Raw genomic sequence first — 13,117 nt, 5'->3', positions numbered from 1 at the left:
GAAGACTGCTTGAATTGGTCGCGCCCCTATATCCAGACACATGGGTGTCGAACTGATCACCCCACCTCTCATATTGGATGATAGCATAGAACCACATGACCAAATAGCATTCTCTCTCCTGATAGGCTTATAATTTTCTACCCTCTTCTAACATAAACATGGATGTATCTAATGCATGAGATTCTTGACACTGCGGAGTCTGAGAAAGGTCATAATGTACGCCATATACACCTATGGTTCTAAATATCAATATCGTATCGATACCTAGATATATATATATATATATATGCATATACCACGAAATCCCGTAGAGCAAGAGAGAGAGAGAGATGACGGAGTCAAAATGGCAAATGTGGATGAAAATTGGGAACCTCGGAAAATCCGCAAAGAAAATAATCAGTCGTTGACGGCACTAACAAGAGAGAGAGAGAAAGATATATTTGAACGCCATTATCATATTAAGAAAATAGAATTATCAAAGACCCCACTAAGACTGCAACTTACCTGAGTGGAGTTTTTAGCTTTTGTTTATCACAGATATCTTTTTCTGGGACTATGAGACCATCTCTCTCTCTTTCTCACGCTCTCATTTTATGGTTTGAGGTTAGTGTTTTGGGACTGCTTTGCCATGCCATCTCCCGGGAGTTGGGACTAGAGAAGAACAACATCGTGAGTATCTCATTATTATTTATGTTTATGATAAAAATTTGATATATCGTCATCATGGTTTTAGTGTACGGTATTAGATTGGGTATCGGTCTATAAAATTGATACGGCATTGGCATGGATTGGTCGTATCAAACAAAGTTACCCTTGATTTCCTTTATTTTTTAAAAAAAATAGAATTTTGATTGTTTTACCTTTTGTTCGTATCTTATCACAGATATGATATTGAGATTAGTGACTAATAGAATTGTAACGTATCACCTGGTATAGGCAATTCAAAACCGATACCTCAAGGCTCAAACCATGATCACCATACACTATGTTTTTATTGGCAAAATAAATAATAGTAAAAGATTTTTATTTTAAAAAAATGCTTATGTTTAATAAGTATATTAGAGGTACAAAATGCCTTTCAATGTTCCTAAACACTTATTCAAGTACAATGGTGGTCATCGGTGAAGGAATCCTTCCTTCGTGGTGCCATGCCACCGCAAATTTATAAGCTTAAACTAGTGCATCATGGAAGAAAGATGGTCATCAAGGAGGTATTGGGATTATTATTATCAAAGATCATTGAGGCCTAGTCTGTGTGGCAATTTAAGAACTGTTCCGCTTAGAATTGATCATGTTGAGTGAAGCCCTGCCGATGTGCAATGGGATGCTTGAAGCGCTCTGAATTGCTCGAGTGTTTTGTAGTGGAAACTAACTACAAAGAACTATGCTCTACATCAAGGGGGGGGGGGGGAGCATAATGGTTCCTCTTATCAGTAAACCATTGATTGAGAATGTATCCTATATTTCTACTCCATGGTTGATGGAATCTTGTAATACAACAACTATGTAGCTCTACTCACTCTCATAGCTTTTACATATCACATTCCAATCACACGGTAAATAAAAGGGAATGAACCAAGATCCAATATGACATACATATTATAAATCTTCTCCTTTTGAAGAAATGGATGGAAATTGTCCCAAAATCAGCCAAAATCATATAGGAGGAAACCATCGGAATTGGTCCAACTCCATAAGCGAAGAATAATCCGGTCTAGGTGACCACCACCAATTTCGATTTTGAATTTTAATATAAAAGTATCGTAATCTCCAAAGATTTTCCACTTACATATAATTACACGTGATCCTTTTTTATATTTTTTTAATTCCACGTGTAAATTCATATCTCTACACGTTCATTCGTAGTGCTAGAGTTTCGGTTCACGTAAAATGGGGAAAGAGTCAAAATATCCTCTCTCTGTTTTTTGCGCTAATAATGGTACATGTCTGATGTCTCACTAACATTCACATCACATGTGCATTACTGATACCAAAGCATATGGATCGGATTTGCCATTAATTCATCCATCCATCCATCCATCCATTCATCGAGAGTATCGACAAAAATGAGAGAGAGACTCAACCAATTTCCCACGGTAAGTAAAGGAAGCTCCTAGTGGTACGGAGTCCGGATCAGCTACCCACATGGGACGGGTGGAGACTGATTTGAAATCTTCTGTAGGGCGTGGATCCCATTGATCCCATAATCTAGAGGCGGATCCCACACGCCTTGGAGAGTTCAGAGCTATCTCCATCCGGCCCCTGTGAGTAGCATCCCCATGTGGGTAGCAGATCTGAATTCGATGGTACGTACCTCTAATCACGAGGCACAAAGCAGTATTACATAATTGCTTCATAATTACATGTGGATTCATTGTCTTTCTAAAAATTAGCTTTGGATGCCCACTCTCTCTCATTGATTGGTCATGTTCATGGCCGGCCTGTTTATATATAATATATATTTATGATGACCTCTTCATATCAATTGGATCTTTAATTAGAATTCCCATTTTTTTATTATGCTAATGAAAATTATTAAACTGATAAACCTCCTCCTGCCTCCCCCACCCCACCCCCCAAAAAAAATATCAATTAATGTAATGATTCCCTTTTTAGTGGATCTGTGTTTGCTGATTCCCCTATGAATTAATATAGGTGGATCTATATATGTAAATTCCTTTCCACCATACCAATGTGGCTAGCGCGCATTGAACGGTTGGGCGCTGGTCTTGGGGCACATGCCAGCATAAGCCCAAGAAATACACACAAATATATATATATATATATATATATATATATATATATAGGGAGAGGATTGGGCGCACCACTGGCTTTTCTAGAGTTAATGGTTGTGCCAAATGGAGAGGATGGAATGTGGAGGGCAGGTGTCATTTCTATAGGGGATGGGAAAGAGACAGACTTAGGTAGGGCACAATACCATTGATTCCAACCTTTTTATAATAAATCAACAAAAAAGAATCGAATATGAGTCGAATTAGATACTAATCTGGATACTATTTGGGTCATTAGCAATCCAATAAAACCATTAATCAACCAGTTTTAAATTATTTTTTTTAAAATTATTTTGTATGATTTTATTAACTGACATATTAGGGTCCACTACTGATTATATCAGAATGTCTCATATATGAATATAATAAAGACAATTAGGGATGTTATTACAAAAATTATTAAAGGTCAGTGACTGGTAATTGCTGTCGGCTAGCTACTGGTTAAGTTAAGTACGTATTTTTTGATAAATAAAGTTAAGTACGTACGTAGTAGGGGACCATGTAGTACGTAGTTAATACATGGAACCACCAAAATTAATTAATCACTTGCTGGGGATGGACAGTACGGTATATAATGAAGGAATGAACCAAACAAGCCGGTGAAGCAATCAACAGAGGAAATCGATCTCAGTTTTATATAATTCTGTCCAAGCATGCAATAATTAAGAAATTAATTTAAGTTAATAAGAAGGGAGAATGTTCTCTGTGCCGCAGCGCAGACTGTGTCCAGGCACATGGGCAATCTGTACAGGGGGCAGGGTGGTCATTGCATCCACCACCTGCACAGGCTGCCCATGTGCCTGGGCGCAGCCTGCGCTGCGGCGCAAAGAACGCCACCCCTAATAAGAGTTAGTAACTCTTGTAGACCCTACGGTTATTAATAAAACACTTTGGTTGGAAAATGCTGTTGGGAATGCAAGTGATAATATTCCCATGCTTGAGATAATTAATTAATTAAGAAGAAAAGTACTTATAACAATTAATCTAATTAATTCCTTGTGAAGAAGATGGAAATTAATCAAATGAAAATAGTCAAATTAAGTGGGTGTGATTGAGAATTGACTTATAATTCTCTTTTAAGTCTTCTTTGTCCAAAACAATCAATATATTGTTGAAACAATCAAATTGAGGAATATCACCAAACCCACTTCTCTTCTTCCCCCACAGACAAACACCACCATTAATGAAGACTTTTTCTAAGCAGTAGACAGCAGGCATGCATTGTGCACAATATTGAAGGACTTCACAATAAGTATCATCACATATGACACTCTAAATTCCCTGGATCTCCCATGTGGAGGATGACCTAACCTATCCTTGTGTCAAACTTGTCCATTTATATCTACAAAATTCGATGGAACAGGTATGGTAGTTGCACCCATGATTTTTTTTTATTTTTTATTTTGGAAATTTTCCATTTTTAGAAGGTGATATGATATTATTTGTCCTTTTCTTCTTTGGTTCTTGAAAGAACTTTAGTTTGAAAAAATATGGGGTTTTTGGGGAGAGCCCATTTTAATTTTTTGTTCCATGTTCCTACTTTCTTTATTCTTCAATGGAATTTACCTTCTTTTTTTTTTTTGGTAAAATGGAATTTACCTTCAAGTTTGGAGATTTAGGCACTTATACCAATATGTACCTATAAATTAGGTCCACTACAAGAAAAGCGGGTAAAACTCACTTTATTATTACATCTTGTAGCTGATGTGGCGTTAAGAGAGTTACTTAGTTATTTAATTATGTAGTTATTTTTGTATGAGAATTAAGGGAGTAGTTGAGTCCCCTAGGATTCTATGGATGAGTGAGATTAGTTTAAGTGGGGTTAGTTATGTTAGATGTGTTAAGTAGGATAAGTTATTTTGATTAATTTGTATTTCTTGTTAAGATAGGTAGGCTTCCTTTATAAGCCAAGACTCCAAGATTGGTCTGTAAAGTTATCATTTTCTCTATTTTACCTTCTATCTTTTCTATTTTCATTTTATTTTATTTTCTTTGCCTATTTTCTCTCATCTTCCCTGCATGCATGTAATAGACTAGTGCCGAAACCAATAATCCGGATCAGTCTAGATTGCATGATTTTACCCCTAAATTTCAATTAAAAAAATGGCTCCCTTATTAATTATTTCCCAGAAAAAAAATCAAATTAGACCCATAATTGGACTTTCTCTTTTTCCCCTCTCACATTGTTGATTTGTCTACAATTTTCTAATATTTTGTTCTACCACATGCAACTTATGCCTAATTTTTTATGTAACTACTCATTATCCTACCAAAAGGTGAAAAGAATACATATTCATGCAAGACATATATATATATTTTTTGGTACAATTGCAAGACATACCTGATTCAATGATAGTTACTTGGTCATGTGGATCATGCGCCCAAGTACTTTTTTTTTTTTTTTGGTAAAACATGTGCTACATGAGCGCACAAAAGTATCAACTTCCCCCCCCCCCCCCTCTCCCCCAAAAAAAAAAAAATTTCATCTATGTTGATGCCCCTCGTTCGCTCTCATTGGCCATGTGCTGATGTAGGCGCTACACAAATAGACATCAATCTCTTTCCCATAACTTATATATAAATTATTAATTTAAATTATTTGTCTATAGTTTAGTGGTATAAGCTTACGTACCACTACTATATCAACATTACCTCAAGCATAAGTCAATGTACTTGCCATACTATTTAAGATTGATCAGGTTATGACGTTCTATTTATTTTTGTTTTTAAAAAATAAATTCCACCCTGGCAGTTTAGTTTGGGCCCAAACTCATTTATAGATTGGGTCCACCCTCCTATACTCATGTATTAATTTTGGGCCAAACGAACCCTTTCACGAAATAAACTCAAGTAAACAAAAGTAATTACAAGAACTCATAGTTGGATGGTTTTGGGCTTCTCTTTAAGGATGTAAACGGATATTTGAAAATCCGAATTTGATCCGCGTTCGTATCCGTTTAAGAGAATTTAAAACCATCCGAAACTAATCGGATACGAAAATGATAATCCCCCTATCCGACCGATTATTATCCCATTCGTTTAGCAATCTGAAAGTAATAAAATATCTGAAATATATCTTTGTGTTCGTCTATCCTTTTAAGTTACCTTATTGGATTTTGTTATCTTATTTTTATAAATTTATAAGTTAAGATAATGTGATTCTTTTTCTAGATTTTCTATTGGTTTATATATATTGTTTTATACAATGTTATAATATGGAATCACATATCTATGAAAATAAATACAAAAGAAAATCAAAAGTAAAAACATAAGAAAATCAAAGACTGAGAAGAGTAGAAAAAAAGGGAGTTGCTGAACTCTCAAGTCTCAACCCTAGCCCTCATCATAAAAATGGTAAAGATGTCAACAAATAGTCGAAAATTCGTATTCGATCCATGTTCATATCCATTTAGGAGGATCTGTATTAAAAAAATCACTATCCGAAAATTATCCGAATCCGTCCAAAAACCGATAGGATATTATCCGAATCCGTCCTAATATAATCGGATACAAATATGATAATACCACTATCTGACCGAATTCAATCCGTTTACATCCCTACTTTTGTTAAAGGCCGAGGTGACATAAATTGTAGACTGGGCTGGACCTCTCTCACTCGGCCCATCTAATATGCAGTTGATTCCTCCACATCGATGTAGGTCACAATATGGGCCCTTCTCATCCTTTTTTGTCCTCTTCTCCATTTTCTTTCTTATTCGGTGAACAAGAGGGTAAGTTCCAAAATTTTGAGGTGTAAGACTTACAAATAAAAAATTTAAATCAATATATGTAGATGTGCAAAATATGAGATATAGATAAATATGCAAATAACCTAAACCCAAAAAAATAAATTATCTATTATAATTAGAAAACAAAAAAAAAATAACTGTTTTCTTATGGAGAATCATACAACACAACCATCTTATTGATCAAATTTAAATAAATTTAATAAATAAATAAAAAGTTAAAAATGAGTTTCATAAATTTTTTTTTAAAAAAATGTCATTTCACATTGACCGAATATAGTTGAATTGTTTTAATTTTTATGGATAAAGATTGGGCACGCCGGCATTGTGCCCAACCTGTGTCTGTATCTCTCCGTACCCCTGTGGAAATGACCCCCTGTCCTTCCATCCCACCCTCCCCATTGAACACAGCCGCTATCTTACCTGGAGTTGGCGGCGTGCCCAACCCTTAAGTGTATGGGCAAGGGTCGCTCCCACCCCAACTGATTGATGAAAATAAATGGACAAAGGTTGTCTATCTACTCAGCCCACTTAAAGAGCAATTTGGATCCTCTACTGCAGAGTTGCCCAGCAAGACCGTGCTGCCCAGACATGGCAAGGTGCACAATGACCACCTCACCCCTGCCCGAGCGCCTTGTTCAAGTGAGGGTAAGGCAATCATTGCGCACCTCATCGTGTCTGGATAGCATGTGCACCTAATAAATACAATAAGAGCATTTTATTATGTGATTTATTAAGAGAAATTGAATGGCAAGACCATTAGAACTACATACACAATCTGTCCAAGTTTCATCTATACTTTCAATTTAATCGAATGCTTTCTTTCCAACTCATCAATGTCTAAATTTGAAAAGCATGTGACTTACAAGTATCTACCATCGCTTTAACCTCAATCCCCCCTATCTATTGTCCATACGATTTATAGAAAAATTTAATGATTTGATAAATTTTATTTTTTTTGGTAAAATAATGATTTAATAATTTTACCTCATGTTATGCTTGAAGTCATTTCTGTTGATATTCAATTTGTAACACTATATGATTACTATAGATTACCTTATGTGGATCAACCTATTCATTTATGTGGTGGCAGTTTTGATCTTCTATACTTTAAGTCATTTCTCTTGATATTCAATTTGTAATATTACAAATTGTTATGACAGATTGGTTCATTTTCACTCCTTGACTTCAAGATTTGTTTGGAGTTCAAGACCCCTCACATGATTATCAGTAAAGCTTCGTGTTACCAAAAAAAATAAAAATTTATAACACTACATGATTACTAGCTAGAGATTACCTTATGTGGATATTCATTTATGTGATGGCAGTTTTGATCCTTTATAGGAAAAACAAGATGAGCCTCAATTTTGTTGTTTAACTCTCAATTTATTATGTCTTACATGGCCTATGATTTATTAGGACGTGCTTAGGAAACAGAAGCCAATGAACTACAAAAAGATTTATAGGATACACAAAAAAATAAGGATAGGAAAACATAGAAGTTTGGACTGATTCTTAAGATTTGGTGATATGGTCGTTTTTTGCAATTATACACTAAACATTAGGGGAAGGTATTCATACACGGGAGATTCTCCCATCAAGTCCATCAAATAGGGGGTGTAAGGGTTTTTATGACATTTCAGATTGGCATTTATGCCAATCTAACTGCATTTAATGCGGGTCATATACATACACGACCGTGCATGAAAACTTTTCCCTAAACATTATGTAAAAAAACTTGAGGACATTATTTTGTTAGTTATAAATATAGCTTTATGGAAAAAAGATCTCCACACTCAGTGTGTGAATTCTTTCTCATGCTCTCTCTTTCAAAAAAAAATAAAAATAAAAATATGGGAGAGATTTTGCACACTCATGTTCATTATCAATCCATGAGGTCCACATGGATTGATAACTTTTTCAGATCATTAATTGATGATAGGGATCTTTATCCCTTACGGTTCCCTGCCCGGTACAGTTCTTGTAATTCCTCTCATAGGGGGGGATGACCACCTTAGCCCCCTCCCGATCACACTGCCTGGGTGGGGTCCAAGTCCCGTTATTAGAGGCCCTACGGAAATGTACCCGGCAGAGAATCACAGGAGATAATTTTCCTTGATGGTAGCATGCAAATGTTTTCCCACGCTGCCAGCATGGGAAACCCTTTACTAAACTTTATTCTCCTTTATATTTTCCTTCTTTTTTCTTTCTTTTTTTTTTTTTTCTTTTGTTAAACTTATATGGAGAAGTGTACCATCCACGTCTAGACACAGTGTGGGCAACATGACCACTCTACCCCTGTAAAAAGTGGAAATTCCATTTCCATGATGCCTTTGTGCACTCTCATTGGCCCACGCATGCTTAGAGGCCATGTTCCCCAACAGAGAACGCTCCTCCGACTTATATCTTCCTTTCGCATAAAAAAACAAAAAATAAAAATTCTATCCCAATGGAAACGGCCCAACTTGGAGAGTATCCTTTACACGCGTTTTAAATGGCCGTTCAATCAGAAACCTGACACCGGTTCAACCATGTGCAATGTCCAACTTTCGTCTATAGCTCTATCGAGAAGATTCGAGGTACCTCTATTTACCAAGAATACTAATGATGTAAATGACATACAACTTGCCACCTACTACTATTAGTAGTAATAGGTGGCAGACAGAGATATTGAAGGGCTCTTTCTATTCAGCTCTTCAGCAACACTCACTCACTCTCTCGCTCTCTTATTCATCTGGAATATACGACATGGACGTGTGATATGATTCGACAGTGGGTCAAGTTTTTTGGATTACAATTTACAAGTGATGATCATCATCAAGTTGCTGCTACCCAACATTGACCTCCAACTTTTGAGGTTGTATTGATCTCTTCTCCTTCTTCTTTCTTCTTCTTCTTCTCTGCTCCTGACAAATACCACCCAGTCCCCACCCTCTTAACTCTAGACAGCCAATCTCCTTGTAAGTGAAAAAATCAGTACTAAAATAGATCGAAGGTGATTGAAATGAATAATAGACTTGAGATTGAGACTACTTTGAGTTTCAAGTCTCTATCTTAATTGCACTCATCATCATGCAAGTGGTTTTGCTTTTGCTTTTGATTTTGATTGGGAATTTGAGATGATAACTCACTCTCCTTAATTAATGCACTTTAAATACTGAGGTTAATAGGATCTGCCTCCTGATGTGTGCGGCACAGTTCAGAATTTTTTTCCTCTCAGGTTCCCTGTCCGGTTAGATTCTTTTCATAAGAAGGGTAGAAATGACGACCTCACCCCACCCGGTCATTGTGTTCGGGCAAGGGGTAAGATTGTCATTTCCAACCCCCTATCAGAGGAACCTACGAACCTGACCAGACAGGAAACCTTAGAGGACTTACGTCCTACAGTCCAGCCATTGGATGCCCCTTGAATATTTCTTGGGCATTGGGCTCCATGCAAGTAAATACTATCCCTAGTTGCATTCAAATCTTTTATTTCTAAATCAAGGTAGAAAGTTTCTTACCGACAAAAGCTCCAGAATTGATTGAACACATTAAATCAAATTATTTAACTTGTCATATACTAACCTGACCCAATTAAACACTCATACACTAGATCAATCTCCATTGGGCACATAAAACTCATCCAACAGTGAAATGCTTCCTCTCTTTTCTAATTTTCACTCTTAACCAACAAAAATATTATTTGTCAGCGATATAGACATATATATACAATAGGATTCATTCTCTCAGTGGATTGGAGCCGCTGATATGTTTCACCTAGTGCTGTTGTGCTCCTATTCACCCACAATTTCTCTGCAACAAATTATAATTTTCTTTTCTAATTACAACAAACAATCACATTAAAAAAAAAAAAATTCCTTATTCTTTTAGGGAGAAGAACCCCATAGAACTTCTGCAACAATAGTAGCAGCCTCTGCATCAGAAAAACAAGCTTCCCTAACTGTCTTCAATATCTCCTGCTTGAAAGCTCTCTTCTCCCTTTGTCTCAAACCTTCCCCAACCTCTAAGTGCACCGCAAACCTCGCAACAGAGCTAGCAAAAGGATGGGTCTCCAGAATTTTCCCCTCTTTGCTCTCTTTCTTTTCTTCGGATTCAATTTCAACACCTCCCGCACATACCCCACTGTTCTCGTTCTCGTCAAATGGATCCATTTCTATCAAAGCACCACCGAGTTCCGATCTCTGCAACTCCACAAGCTTCTTGATCAGACCCTCTTGTAGCATCGCTTCGATTGCTTCTTTTCTCCCAAAATAGGAGATGTCGAGGATACAATCCATGGCAGTGATTCTGAGCGACAAGTCTTCTGCACTTAATAAGCTTATGATTTTGGGGATTTCTCCGTTGGATTCAATTTCGTCGACAAGGGGACTTTTGATTGATTTGATTAGAGAACTGAGGACTTGGATCGAAGAATTGGTTCCCATGGAAATGAGGGCTTGAACGGTTGGACCCATTAATACCTGACCCACGAACACGTCTTTGTTGAATCGAACCAGAGCACCTATTGCGAGTGCCGATTGTTCTCGAATGCGCTTCGAGAATTCTGGGTTACAGAGAACAGATTCGAGGACTGAGAACACCTTGGACTTGAGAACCAAGTCCTGCAAATCTCGATTGAAACCCTCCGACAACCGGGACTCGAACTGGTTCAGCAGCTTTACCTTCTCTTCTTCGTCGACTGAGGAAACTTGTAGGGCACCCACGAGATTCACAATGCTTTCTCTATCGATCCATGCCTGGATTTCATTCTCGATCGAACTGGCGATTCTAGAGATCTCATGGTTTTGAACTCGGCGACGGACGAAGGATCGGAGGCTGTGGCCTTGAGATCGTCTCAATTTTTCGACAAGGGTTTTCAGGGAGGTAAGATGGTTGGAGAGGCTAGAGAGATTAGGATCCTTGGATAGGATATTGTCCGCTTCAGTCTCGAGTTCTAACAGAGCTTTCATGGCTGATGAGTTGCAGTTGTCGTTGAAGAAACTGTGCTTATTCTGTATATCCTTAGAAGCTTGTTTCAGGGCTTCTAACACTCTCAGAACCCGCTGGTTCTCTTGCTCCTCAGCTTCTTCCATGACTGATACCTACTCCCTGCTTCGAAGCTCAGACACAAAGAGAAGTGAGAATCTCTCGCAGGCTCAGGCGAACTCAACGACCAGTCATCACTCATATAGTCATATGGCGCGAGACCTAACGTTCTTGTAATTTACCACGCGACCAACCTACCACGTTTGGGCACGCGCCATATCCTATCCTGATTCCTGAATCCTGATTGGTCATGGTCTCATGCACAAGCACCGATGTGGCCTGTGGGTGAGCTGTGGCCAAGTGGCGTATCTTCCTCGTTGAACCCAAACAGTTTCCATGTACTGCACCCGTAAACCGTAGCAACGATGATGTCCTTTGATTTGGCATCATTGTCAACTCCAAAATCAAAAGGTCTACTCATTTAACGGTCAGATCAAAGGATATGTATCCTAAGTGGACACGTAAGTGTACATCAGTGATTTGTAATAAAGAGTAAAGACGCTTGGCCACGCAACTCGTAATATGTCAGTATAGGCAAGTGGCGGAGAATATTCGGATCACCTCACAGTCACATTCCCTCTTGGAATCCAAAGATTTCTGAACCAAACCCAAAGGCCAAGGAAAAGACAAAATGGGTTTAGTCTTGTTAAAAAAGTTTCTATAGTTTTGAGCTAATTAAATAACTAGCTTTTGTTGTAAAAGAAGGTGGGTTTGTTGGGTTTGTTAGGGATTTTGAGATTTGAACGTTATGATTTGGGATTATGTTAAGGGTTTTATAGAGCTTTTAAATGAATATGATGGATGATCTAGACAATACTAGAATGGTTCTAGTTAGGTTATTTTTTGTTTAGTTTTGTGGTTCAAGAAGGAAACAATTGGTTTTTAAGTTTCAATGTTTTGGTTTTATTGCACGGATGGTGTACCAACAATTGATTCAACTTTGGACATAAGAAAGAAAAATGATCAATAGGGCTGGTTAAACCGGTGTCGTGTCATATCCGAGGTATCCGTATCGAATGTTATATCGGGAAATGGTTTTAAGAAGCGTCTTGAAGACATAATGAAAGACAATAATAAGAGATGTTAGATACGTCCAAGATTAATGTAGTATTTTTAAGCAAATAAATAATAATTTCTAATCACTAAAGCATGTTGCTATGAGTCAAAGAGGATTCAAAATTTTTTTTACTACATGTGTTTTTTTTTTTATTGAAATCCTTAATAACAAATGTAATATTAAACCCACTAATAAATAAATAATAATAAGAAACAATCATACTGAACTTGTGGCTATAGAAATACTATACAAAAAACTATATAAATATTAACATACTAAACATTTAAGGGGAAGGTTTATTGGTAAGCCGACTTTATATGTATATGGTCCATAGGTGGGCCCCAAAGTCTATTGTTGACTTGTCAAGTTTCATCTCAAATAAATCCAATTGACAAAATAAAACATTGAAAAATCAAGAGATATTTTGTAGTGATCAAAATAACAATAGACGTGCAAACATACATGAGAATGAATACCAATATAAAACAAGCTAT

The sequence above is a fragment of the Telopea speciosissima genome, chromosome 7 (assembly GCF_018873765.1).
Source record: "Telopea speciosissima isolate NSW1024214 ecotype Mountain lineage chromosome 7, Tspe_v1, whole genome shotgun sequence".
In the NCBI taxonomy this organism is placed as follows: domain Eukaryota; kingdom Viridiplantae; phylum Streptophyta; class Magnoliopsida; order Proteales; family Proteaceae; genus Telopea; species Telopea speciosissima.
This window is presented reverse-complemented; position numbering follows the sequence as displayed.